The sequence below is a fragment of the Canis lupus genome, chromosome 10 (assembly GCF_011100685.1).
Source record: "Canis lupus familiaris isolate Mischka breed German Shepherd chromosome 10, alternate assembly UU_Cfam_GSD_1.0, whole genome shotgun sequence".
NCBI classification, from domain to species: Eukaryota; Metazoa; Chordata; class Mammalia; order Carnivora; family Canidae; genus Canis; species Canis lupus.
In genome coordinates this window covers 20,947,422-20,957,295 of record NC_049231.1, presented here as the reverse complement: position 1 = coordinate 20,957,295, position 9,874 = coordinate 20,947,422, and the positions used below count along the sequence as shown (strand labels likewise).

The following is a 9,874-nucleotide window of genomic DNA, read 5'->3' as shown; positions in this document are numbered from 1 at the left end:
AGGGTGGGGCGGGGATGGCTGGCTGAAAGGCTATGTTCAAAACTTTGGACACATGCACGAAAAACAAATTTTCCCTCCTAAAACCTTGAGAGCCCCAAGCATCCAAGAATCTAATTTCTCCATGTCTGCTAGGTCTCCACACGACTCCGTTGACCCCTATACAAGCCTCCTTTGTCCTCATTCGAGAGGATTTTTACCAGGTCTTTCCAATCGCCTGGATGCACTGGGCTTACGGCAAACCATCCCAGTGTATCTGGGAAGAGAAGCCACCCCCCTCCCCTTCCCCCTGCATTTGGACTCTTGGCTCTTCACAGCCCAGGATCTGGAGTATGTCAGATGACATCTTTGAACCTGGATGTCCTCATGAGGACACAGGCTCTGTACTTCCCTCACCGCTATAGCCCGACACCCAGCCCAGTACCGGGCTCGTTGGGGCGTGAATGGCACACACTGTTGCCTGCCCAACCTCTGTCTTAGCTGCGATATAACTAATGTACGGATCACCCTGAGAACGGAACGTAATACAAATACTGGTTATTGCTAGGATGTGCAATAAAAGTTGGGCTTGCCGGCGTGTGAGTGGGAAGGCTATGTGGGTGCCTGCAGGGGAGGCCAAAGTTCACCACGGTAGGGGCCAATCCACGGGGGGGCGGGGGGGGGGGGTGGTAAGAGACACGAGTGAAAGGGTCAGGTACGGCCTGCGCTTCAGAGTCGCTGCGCAACCCGGGGATTTGTTTGGAGCTGGGTTTCCTGCCCGGAGCAGGTCCTCCTGGGCGCTGGCCGCTACAAATAGAACAGTGGCAGGAGCAGCGGGAGGGCAGGGAGGAAGGCTGGCATAGCACACATTTCGTTCCGAGGGAGGGAGGGGTGTCCTGATGGGTTGGCACCGGGGGCTTTGTGCATTCCGGGCGCCGTCGCGCAAACAGAGCAGCTTTGCAGCTCTCTCCCCTGCTCCTTGCCATTGGCTGCCCGGCCGCGACCTCCCCCTGCGCTGGCAGAGGCCCAGCGCCTCGACTGGGCACAAAGTCAGCCCCTCGCCCCTGACGCACGGCGGGAGGGGGCTCGGCTCTCGGGCGGCCCGGGGGTGGGCGTGGGGGTGGGGGTGGGTGCGGGTGCGGGGCGGGTGGTCCGAGTTGGCATCAGGTCCCGACCCTGTCCCCGCTGCCCTTCACCCTCTGGGTCCCCGCCCGGGCACCTCGGCCACCTGTCCACGCGTCCTCTCAGCGCGCGTTCTCTTTCTCCTTCTTTTGCATCCTGGGCTCCGTGGGGGGGGTCTTCCCCGCGTGCCCCCACTCGCGCCCCCCGCGCCCCGAGGGCCCCGCTGGTCCTCAGCCCCGGGCAGGGCTCGGGGGGACGGGGCCTCGCCGGTGCGGCCTGGGGGCCGGGCGGGAACCCCCAGGGTCCCGCGGCCTCGGGGCTGCACGCGCCGTCCCGCCAGCCCCGCACCTCCGCAGCCCCTCCGCTTCCCCGGCCTCAGTTTCCCCACCGTCGCGGCCGCCCGCCCGCGCGAGGGGGGGGCCTGGGAGACGCGGCCCCGCCCCCGGCCCCGCCGCCAGCCAACCGGGCGCCGCCGCCAGGGGGGTGTGTCCCGCCGGGGCTCCCGGGGGCGGGGGGCGCGGGGCGGGGCGGGGCTTCCGGCGGCCACCCGTGCGAGCTGCCCGCGCGGCGCGGCCGGGGCGGGGGGGAGGGCGGGGGGCCGGGGGCGGCGCGTGCCGCGGGGGGCGCGGCTGGCACGGGCCGGGAGGCGGCGCCGGGCATGGGCAGGGGACGCGGCGGCCCCGCGGCGGGGGCGGGGGCGGGGGCGGGGGCGGCGGCAGCTCGCGCCCAGCCCGGCGCCGCCCTCCCTCGCGCGCTCGCCCGGCGGACCGCAGGCGGCGGAGCGGCCCCAGGTGCCCGGGCGGGGGGCGGGCGCGCGCGGGGGTCCGCGAGCCGGGCCTCGGGTTCTCGGGGCGCCGGGCGGCGGCGGCGGGAGGGGCCGGGCCGGGCCGGGCCGGGCGGCGCATGCGCGGGGCCGAGGCGCGGGGCGCGGGGTCGGGCGCGGGGGTCCCCGGGGGCCGCCCCCCACTCGGCCGCCCCGCGAGCGCCCGGGACCTCGGGGACGCCGGGCGCACAGGGAAGGCCCCCCGCGCGGGGTCCTGGGGCGCGCCCTTCCCCCGGCGCGGTCGGCTTGGGGCGTCCCCGCCCGGGGTCCCCGCGGCCGGGTCGCCGAGGCCGGGACAGACGCACCCGGGGCCGCGGCCGCACGGGAGCAGCTCGGAGGCGCTGCCGCCCTGTGCGCCCGGGCGCGGCCCACCCCCCGCCGACCCCAGGGCCCCGGCCGCGCTCGCCCCCAGCCCTGCCCTGCGGCCCCCGCGCGCCGCCCGCGCCCAGGTCTCCCGGGGGCGCTCCGGAGGCGGGGGGCTCCCCAACCCCGCCCCCGACGGACCGGCGCGCCCGGCTGCAGGCCCTCGCCTTCCTCGCCTCCCCGAGTTAAAGTTGGGACGGCGCGCCCCGAATGTCCGCGTCCGCGTCTTTCTAAGAAAAGTCCGTGGCTGCGTAATGCGCCGGACCTTGGGGGCGCCCTGGGTCCCTGCGGGGCTGCGCGGCTGCGGGGCCGCGGGGGAGAGGGCGCGCGGGGCGGGGCGGGGCGGGGGGGCGGGGGGAGCCGCCCGGGGGGGGGGCGCAGGGTTTCCCATTGCCGCTCAAGTAGGGTCACCGTGACTTTCCTCTTCCAAGGTGGTGGAGAGTTGGGGAGAATCCAGAGGACATATCGTAACCGTTTCCTCCTTTACCTCCGAACTGCCAAGGCTGCAGGGAAGGGACCGGCCCTGCCTCGGCCTGGGCTCCCCGTGAGGCGAGCTCAGAGGTCGGCCGGGCCGCCACAGGTAAGTACAAGGCTTGATCCGTTGTGATTCCAGACCCCAGTGCTTAAGCGCTTCCTTCTGGGGCCCTGCGAACTCGACGTGTGGGGATTGGTTATTACTTTGCGGTGCAAAGTTGCGTCTACTTCCAGAGCCTTGGAAGTCCGGTGAAGGTGGGTGCTGCTAAGTGGTAGGTTCTCGTCTCCGTTTCACCAAGAGTTTCATTCCTGTGTAGCCAGTCAGTTCCACCTCGTGGAAACCTGTTCTTTGACAGACACCAAAGTTACAGGTGGTGGCAGGGACCGAGCAGCACGGAAGCTTTTCATGCTGACTTGAATATCAAGCAGATAGCTTGCTGGGGTAGTAGGTCAGGTCCGGAACTGTCATCATGCAGGGCAGGGACAGGCCCGGAGAAGCAGCCGGATGGGAGACGTCACTGTCCTCCAGGGGCCAGACAGGCTGATGGGACACACTTCTGTTCAACTTTGAAGCAAAAGCGGATTAATGGGCCGTGGAGAAAATGGTTTTCTCTCTTTTCTCAGATCTTAGACATATCACGAGAGACATCCCATAATCACGAAATAGTTTTTACTAGCTCCTGTCTATCAGACTTGCAAACAGATTTTTAAACATTGTGCATGCGAAAAAGAGAGAGGAGAAGGAAAGGCATGTTTTTTCCATAGAAACCATTTTGTAATCTGCTTCTGCTTCATTGACTGTTGGGTAATGAAAAATCTTGCCATGTGAAATAAATGTGTTTGTGCTTCATCATCTTAAATGTCTATGTAATATCCCATTGTGTTTGGGTAGAGTCATTATTTAGCTAATCCCTTAGTGCGTTTGTGTGTTTATACATATAATTGTGAGTGATATATGTTCATTCATTCTGCAGCTATTTATCAAGTAGCTGCTGTGGGCTGAGGTGCTCAGTATGGAGCAGGACAACCATGGATCTGCTTGTGAAGCTGATTTTGTACCAGGATACAAAAAAAAAAAAAAAAAAAAAGATTGTCCTCCTCATCCCAAAAGATGAAACTGGAGTATAGAGAGGGAAACTCTTTTTACCAAAACATCTTGCTATTTAGTGTTTGATAACTAGCACTTTTTTTCTTGTATGCTGTATCTCTGTTTCCTTAAGAAACCTTTAAAAAAACTAAATGTTTCTCAGCTTAGTGTAAACAGGTTTTAAGCACCCCCTATTCTCTTTTCTCTTTTGCCTCTCCCACAGTCTCTGCGTGTAAATAAAATATTCTTAAAGGAGAATAGCATGAGTGTCTCAACTTCCAAGTGGCTGGTGCTACTGTTGAACATTTGTACTAACTTTGTTGCAGTGCTGTGGGAGGGGATGTGGCCTGTATAATTTCTGCTGTTTTGTGAACATGAGGGCCTCTGTTTCTCTTTCTGGTTTTGGTGGGCTGGATATTGAGTCAGTCTTCCCTGTTTCATAGACATCCTAAAGAAAGGCATAGTTTCTGTGTGCAGCATAGACATTTGCAGTACCTGTTCCTTCCGCCTTGTTAGTGACATGGAACAAGCGAGTTCACCTCCAAGGCCAGGTCATGTGGTTAGGGAGAATGAGGTGGTGAACTTTTTTTTTTTTTTTTAAGGTTTTATTTATTTATTCATGAGAGACAGAGAGAGAGAGGCAGAGGCACAGGCAGAGGGAGAAGCAGGCTCCCTGTGGGGAACTCGATGTGGGACTCGATCCCGGGACCCCAGGATCACGACCTGAGCGGAAGGCAGATGTGCAACCACTGAGCCACCCGGGTGCCCCAGCTGGTGAACTCTAATTGCCAGCTTGGTGTTAAGATCATTTCAAAGTAAGGACCAAACAGGAGAGGCCCTAGAAGTCCCAGGGGACCATATTTGAAAGACCTTGTTTCTTCCAAGGATTCCTAACGCTGATGTGCCATGAGCTTCTTATGGAGAGGAACACATGCATGTGATTTTTCCAACCGGTTCTGTGGATAATCATATGTGACCCAGTCTGATGGTTGTCGTTATCAGGAGGTGTGCTTGTTCTTTGCCTCGGAGTATTTAATTAGGTAGCATCTTGTAGTTGTGATATTATGGTGCCTGGAAGAGTTTCTGCACTCCAGAAAGTGAAGAATTTACTCCTCACTAGGTCAGCCTTGTTACAATTATTTTTGAGGTTCAGCTGCATTTGTTTTGATGTCAGCATGTCGTAAAAGAAAACGCATTCGAACATTTCAGTTTGCATCAGGGAAGCAGCGTGATACAGTGGAAGTGCACTGGGTTGTTAACGTTGAGATTTGGATTTTTGTTCCATAGCCGCTGCCTGCCGGGCCTGCGGTCTTCATACATTGCTCCAGACTGCTCTCTTCTCATCACGGAACGGAGTTCCTTTCCATTTCACCTTTCTGAGGGCTTGTCAAGCTCAAAAGTGGAGACTTGCATGAAGATTCTTTGTAAAATGTGAAAACCTGTGCAGAGCCCCAGAGGTGTCTTAAGAAGCCACACCCTGGCCTGTGCTTCTCAGTGAGCCACAGAGCTGATCCCTATAATATTTTTGTCCTGGCCATTTTATGAATCTTCAAAGCCTCTTTGAAAGAAACATCCTCCCCCCATACATCCAGATTTTTGTCCCCTGTTTTTGTTTTGTTTTTGTTTTTTTTAAAGATTTTATTTATTTATTCATGATAGTCACACAGAGAGAGACAGAGAGGCAGAGACACAGGCAGAGGGAGAAGCAGGCTCCATGCACTGGGAGCCCGATGTGGGATTCGATCCCGGGTCTCCAGGATCGCACCCCGGGCCAAAGGCAGGCGCCAAACCGCTGCACCACCCAGGGATCCCTGTCCCCTGTTTTTGAAAGCATAAACATCAAAACTGTCATGAGCGTTTCGTGCTTTCTCTGAACGCAGGTGTGCCCTCCGTTGTGGTGCTCATACACTGTGCGTTGGTCCTTACTCCGCTATTCCTGGATCACCGGAAGGACTGTTTCTCATCCTTGGAGGGTGAAGTCCTCCTGGACTTGGGCATGACTTTGCTGAGCAGCTCCTAGGTGCTGCCCTCCATCACAGCTTCTTGTCTGCCTTTCTCTGACGGAGTCTGACTCACTGAGAGCAGAGTGTGTCTCGTCCATGGCTGCCCCACTGGTCTCATATCCTGCGTCCATCCTTGCAGATGTTCATTGACCAAAGTGATGAGCGGAATTCAGTTCGACAAGTGTTGATTGGTGGGCCTCTGTTTTCTACCGTCCACAAATGTGGGTGGGGGCTGGCTTAAAAGTGCAGACAGCAGGCCTGCCCACCACGCCCCCTTGGCATGTTGCGGCTTCCCTTCCACCTGGGATGGTGAGACCACCCTCACTGTCACAATGACACAGGGGAGCTGCTGCACCCAGGCTGGACCTCTGTGGGCAGTGCCCACCGCACCCCTATCATAAAGGCGGTAGTTGTAGTTGAAATGATTCGGACTGAGATTATCACCAGGTTTGGGGCATATTATGTATCAGATGGACTTTTTATGAGCTGGCCTGAGAATCTAATTAAATAGAATGTTATTTTTTCTGCAAGATCACGGATTCAGATTCCAAACAACTGGCTCATTAGGAAAGGGGTATCTTTACACCAGTGTGAGTTTAGGAGCATTTATCTCTGATAGGGCAGGGGTCCAAGTGATACTCCAGTTGTGAGGATGAGATAGGCACAGGGGCAGTTAGAGAAAGTGCTCGCTACATGTCTCTATGTTGCAGGAAGCTGCACCCATCTGACTGCTTCTGTTTTTTGCTCTAGTTTAAGAGATTTGTGAATAAAGAGGAGTGACAGTTTCTAGTCTGGTGTACTTGCTTTACACTTTTAGCTTAGAGACCCCAAGTAAACTTTTAGGAAGGCATTGCTTTGAATAGTCAAAGTTAGGAAAGCAGATGCAGAATGACTGCCTCAAGGATTATGAAGCTTCTATGGGTGATTCGAAATTATAAGTGAACAGTATGTTGTAGTTCCTTTTTTTTTTTTTTTTTTCCATTTTTAAGAGTGAGTGAGGCCCCAAGCTTTCTTGCAGCCATTTGTAACTGAACGAGTCTGCGGTTATGTGATAACCACACCAAGGTGACAAGTTGCCAAGCTCCAGTAAAAGGGACCCAGTTATGTAGAGGTTGACATGTGGGTGTGTCCTTTCTGAATTATTCTAAAGAAGTTAGTTGTCAGCCCGACGTGACTACTTAAATGCAGATTTACAATTAAGCAACGTGGCTTGTAAAAGACAGGATCAATCTACCATCAGATCTTCATTGTCTGTAAGCCAGATGTCTTATATTACCTCTATGTTCAATGGGATTTTTTTCTTTAAGATTTTTCTTTAAGATCTCTTCTTTAAGAGAGAGAGAGAGGCAGAGGGAGAAGCAGGCTCCCTGCGGGGAGCCCGATATGGGACTCAATCCCAGAACCCCAGGATCACACGCTGGACCAAAGGCAGATGCTCAACCACTGAGCCACCCAGGTGCCCCCCAGGTGGGATTTTCTTTTGCCAGGAGAATTTTTAGAAGCATCTCCAGCAACTTTCATCATCGGTCAGGTTGATGTGTGTTAGGCTGCCGACAGGCTGAGCGTTCCCCCTTGCTAGGATTTTGAAGAAATTTGACAAATTCTTCAGTCTTCTTTTGGCTCACTTTATGGGACAGCTTGATAACCGGGCCAGAGTCTTATCCATTCACTATGCACCCACTTTCCATTTCTGGTTTTCTCTCCATGCAACTGGGGGTGGGATTAATGCAAATGATGTATAAAAGGAAAATTGTTCAGAGAAATTTGAAGTTCAGCTGAAACCGGATCATCTCTTGGTGCGTGGAGGTGATCTACGATGGAGGCAGATAGAGCAGCATCTGAACTGCCGTGCCGCCCTCGGATTCCGGGTCTGCGCTGGGAGGCCTCTGCTGGCATGTCATGACTGCCTGCCTTCTCCACTTGGAAGACGCCCCCTCCTCTGTCACTGTCACCGGGTCCAGGCAGGGGCCTTCCTCCTGGGCCTGCGGGGCTCCCCTGACGCTGCATAGCACTCAGCCCTGAGTGCACACAGGCTCAGAAACCACCTTCTTCCCTCCTTTCCTTAGAAACACGCACGTGCGGAGGGGGTTTTCTCTGCGGAGGGGGTTTTCTAGAAAAAGGAAGACGTTCCGTTGTTGTACTTGTACTTTGTATTTGTACAAAGCGAGGAGTCTTGGGAGCTGGGGAACAGGTTTGGCCTCGCCAGGGTGCTGCCAGCGTGGGCTTCGTGGGGGACCCACACCCCAAGAAGAAGGCTCCGAACAATGAGAGGCGTGAGGAGAAAGGCACCGAATGCTTAGAAGCATTTGAGGCCAACGTTCCCCGAAAGACCAGCATAAACAGGGTGAAAGGGGCTCTTGTGCCGGCGCTGGTGGGAATGCTGGAGCATCTGTCAGGGGCCGAGAAGGGAGGTTCTAGACTTGGGAGAGGGAGTGAGGGGAACTGGTAGTGAGAGGAGGAGAGGCCACCCCAGAGAGGAAGGCCACAGTTCCCGGCTGAGGCTACAGCTGGCCTCAGCTGGAAGGTTCCAGCAGGACGTTGTCTGTGAAGAGCCGTAGTGATCCTGTGGAAGCCCCAGGCTCCGCGTGGGGAGACTGTGGGGAGGGGGTGGGTAGCAGGGGGTCAGTATAGGAAGAGGGAAGGGCGGTTTTTATTGTTACCCCGGCGACCAAAAAGGATCGGCCTTCCTCTGCTCCGTTCCCTGCGCCTGGATGAATCTGACCAAGTTGGCCCTTAGCGCCCAGGTCAGAAGTCTAGGGGGAGGTGAATGTTTAACCGCATCAAGGACGGCGGGTAATCTCTGGTGCTCACGGGGCACAGGGCCATAAAGAAGCAAGAATCTGGAAGGAAGACGACTGCCAGGAAGATAGCCGCGTCTGTGGCTAGTCCCAGCCCCAGAGGACAGGAGTGTGGAGGCCCACCTTCCAGTGCGGCCATGGGTGGGCCTTCTGGGCGGCGCGAGTCCCCCTCTGGAAGCTATTTCTGGAAGATGCCTGGTGGTCTCTGAGAAGGAGGGCTGTGAAGGGCAAGGGCAGGAGCTCAGACTTAGGGCTCAGTACAGGAACTGCCCTTTCGAGGATGAAAAGTGACATCCTGGCTGGAAGTACCAGCCTGTCCCCTGCCTGCCACCACCACGCCGCTTCCACCGGCACCTGTGCTCACCTGGGGCCGCTACCCAGGGCCAGGGAAGCAGAGGCTCACTTGCTGACCACCCCCACCCCCCACCCCCAGAGCCCTTGGCACCCCTCTCTGGCCCAGCAGCCAGGCCAGGAGGCGAGCCTTGCCTCCTCCCTGGGAGGCCCGTGTGCTTGGCCCTCGTGGCCATGACCTCAGGCCCCCTGGCCTGCCCCTGTCCCTTCAGGACACCCCCCCCCCCCACCAGAGCGGCCCAGGACGGGCCTTGTGCTTGGGCCCTGGAGCAGGACCAGCCAGGCTCCCTGGGCCTTGATGGACCCACAGGCCCACATCTCGGCTTCCCGTCCACCCGTGAGGCGGATGTCAGTGCTTTCCTTAGACGCTCACTCCCGCCACGTGGTAAGAGCTCTGGATGCTTCTTGGCTCACTCCAACTGCGAGGTTTAACCCTGACTCACCCGGCCTGGCTTACCTGCGTCCGTGTGGACAGGAAGGCCCAGCCTGCACGCTCTGGGGCCGACGTTCCTCCTGCAGCACCAGCTCCTCTCCTGGTGCCTGGGACCCCCGTGACCCTGACCCGAGCCCCTACCCTGGAGATCTGAGCTTGAAGCCCCTGCCTTCTGGAAGCCTCCCTGAATGACCTGCCCGGCTTGGATCCCTCTCATGCAAGGGCTAAGCTGCCCGCTGATTGTCCTCCAGAGCACGCACACACACACGCGTTACATGTTGGTCGTTGTGGCGGCCCCGATGGAAGTCACTGCCCCGTGAGACGCGGACGCCTGGTGCCTGTAGCCACAGCTGCCTCACTCCCCATCCGCTCAGCACCGTCCCCAAGGTGCCGCTGATTTGGGCCGTGTGACCAGCCTGGTAAGCCGCGCTCCTGGCGGGCCAC

General features: G+C 57.4%; 1 protein-coding gene across 1 annotated transcript in view; it reads left to right on the top strand.

The window, feature by feature from the left end:
• The first annotated feature begins 2,665 nt into the window (after window positions 1-2,665).
• Window positions 2,666-9,874, top strand: part of PPARA (peroxisome proliferator activated receptor alpha) — a 65,475-nt gene continuing 58,266 nt past the window's right edge. The window contains 1 exon segment of the mRNA NM_001003093.1: window positions 2,666-2,864. The gene's annotated coding sequence lies outside the window, so the exon portion shown is untranslated.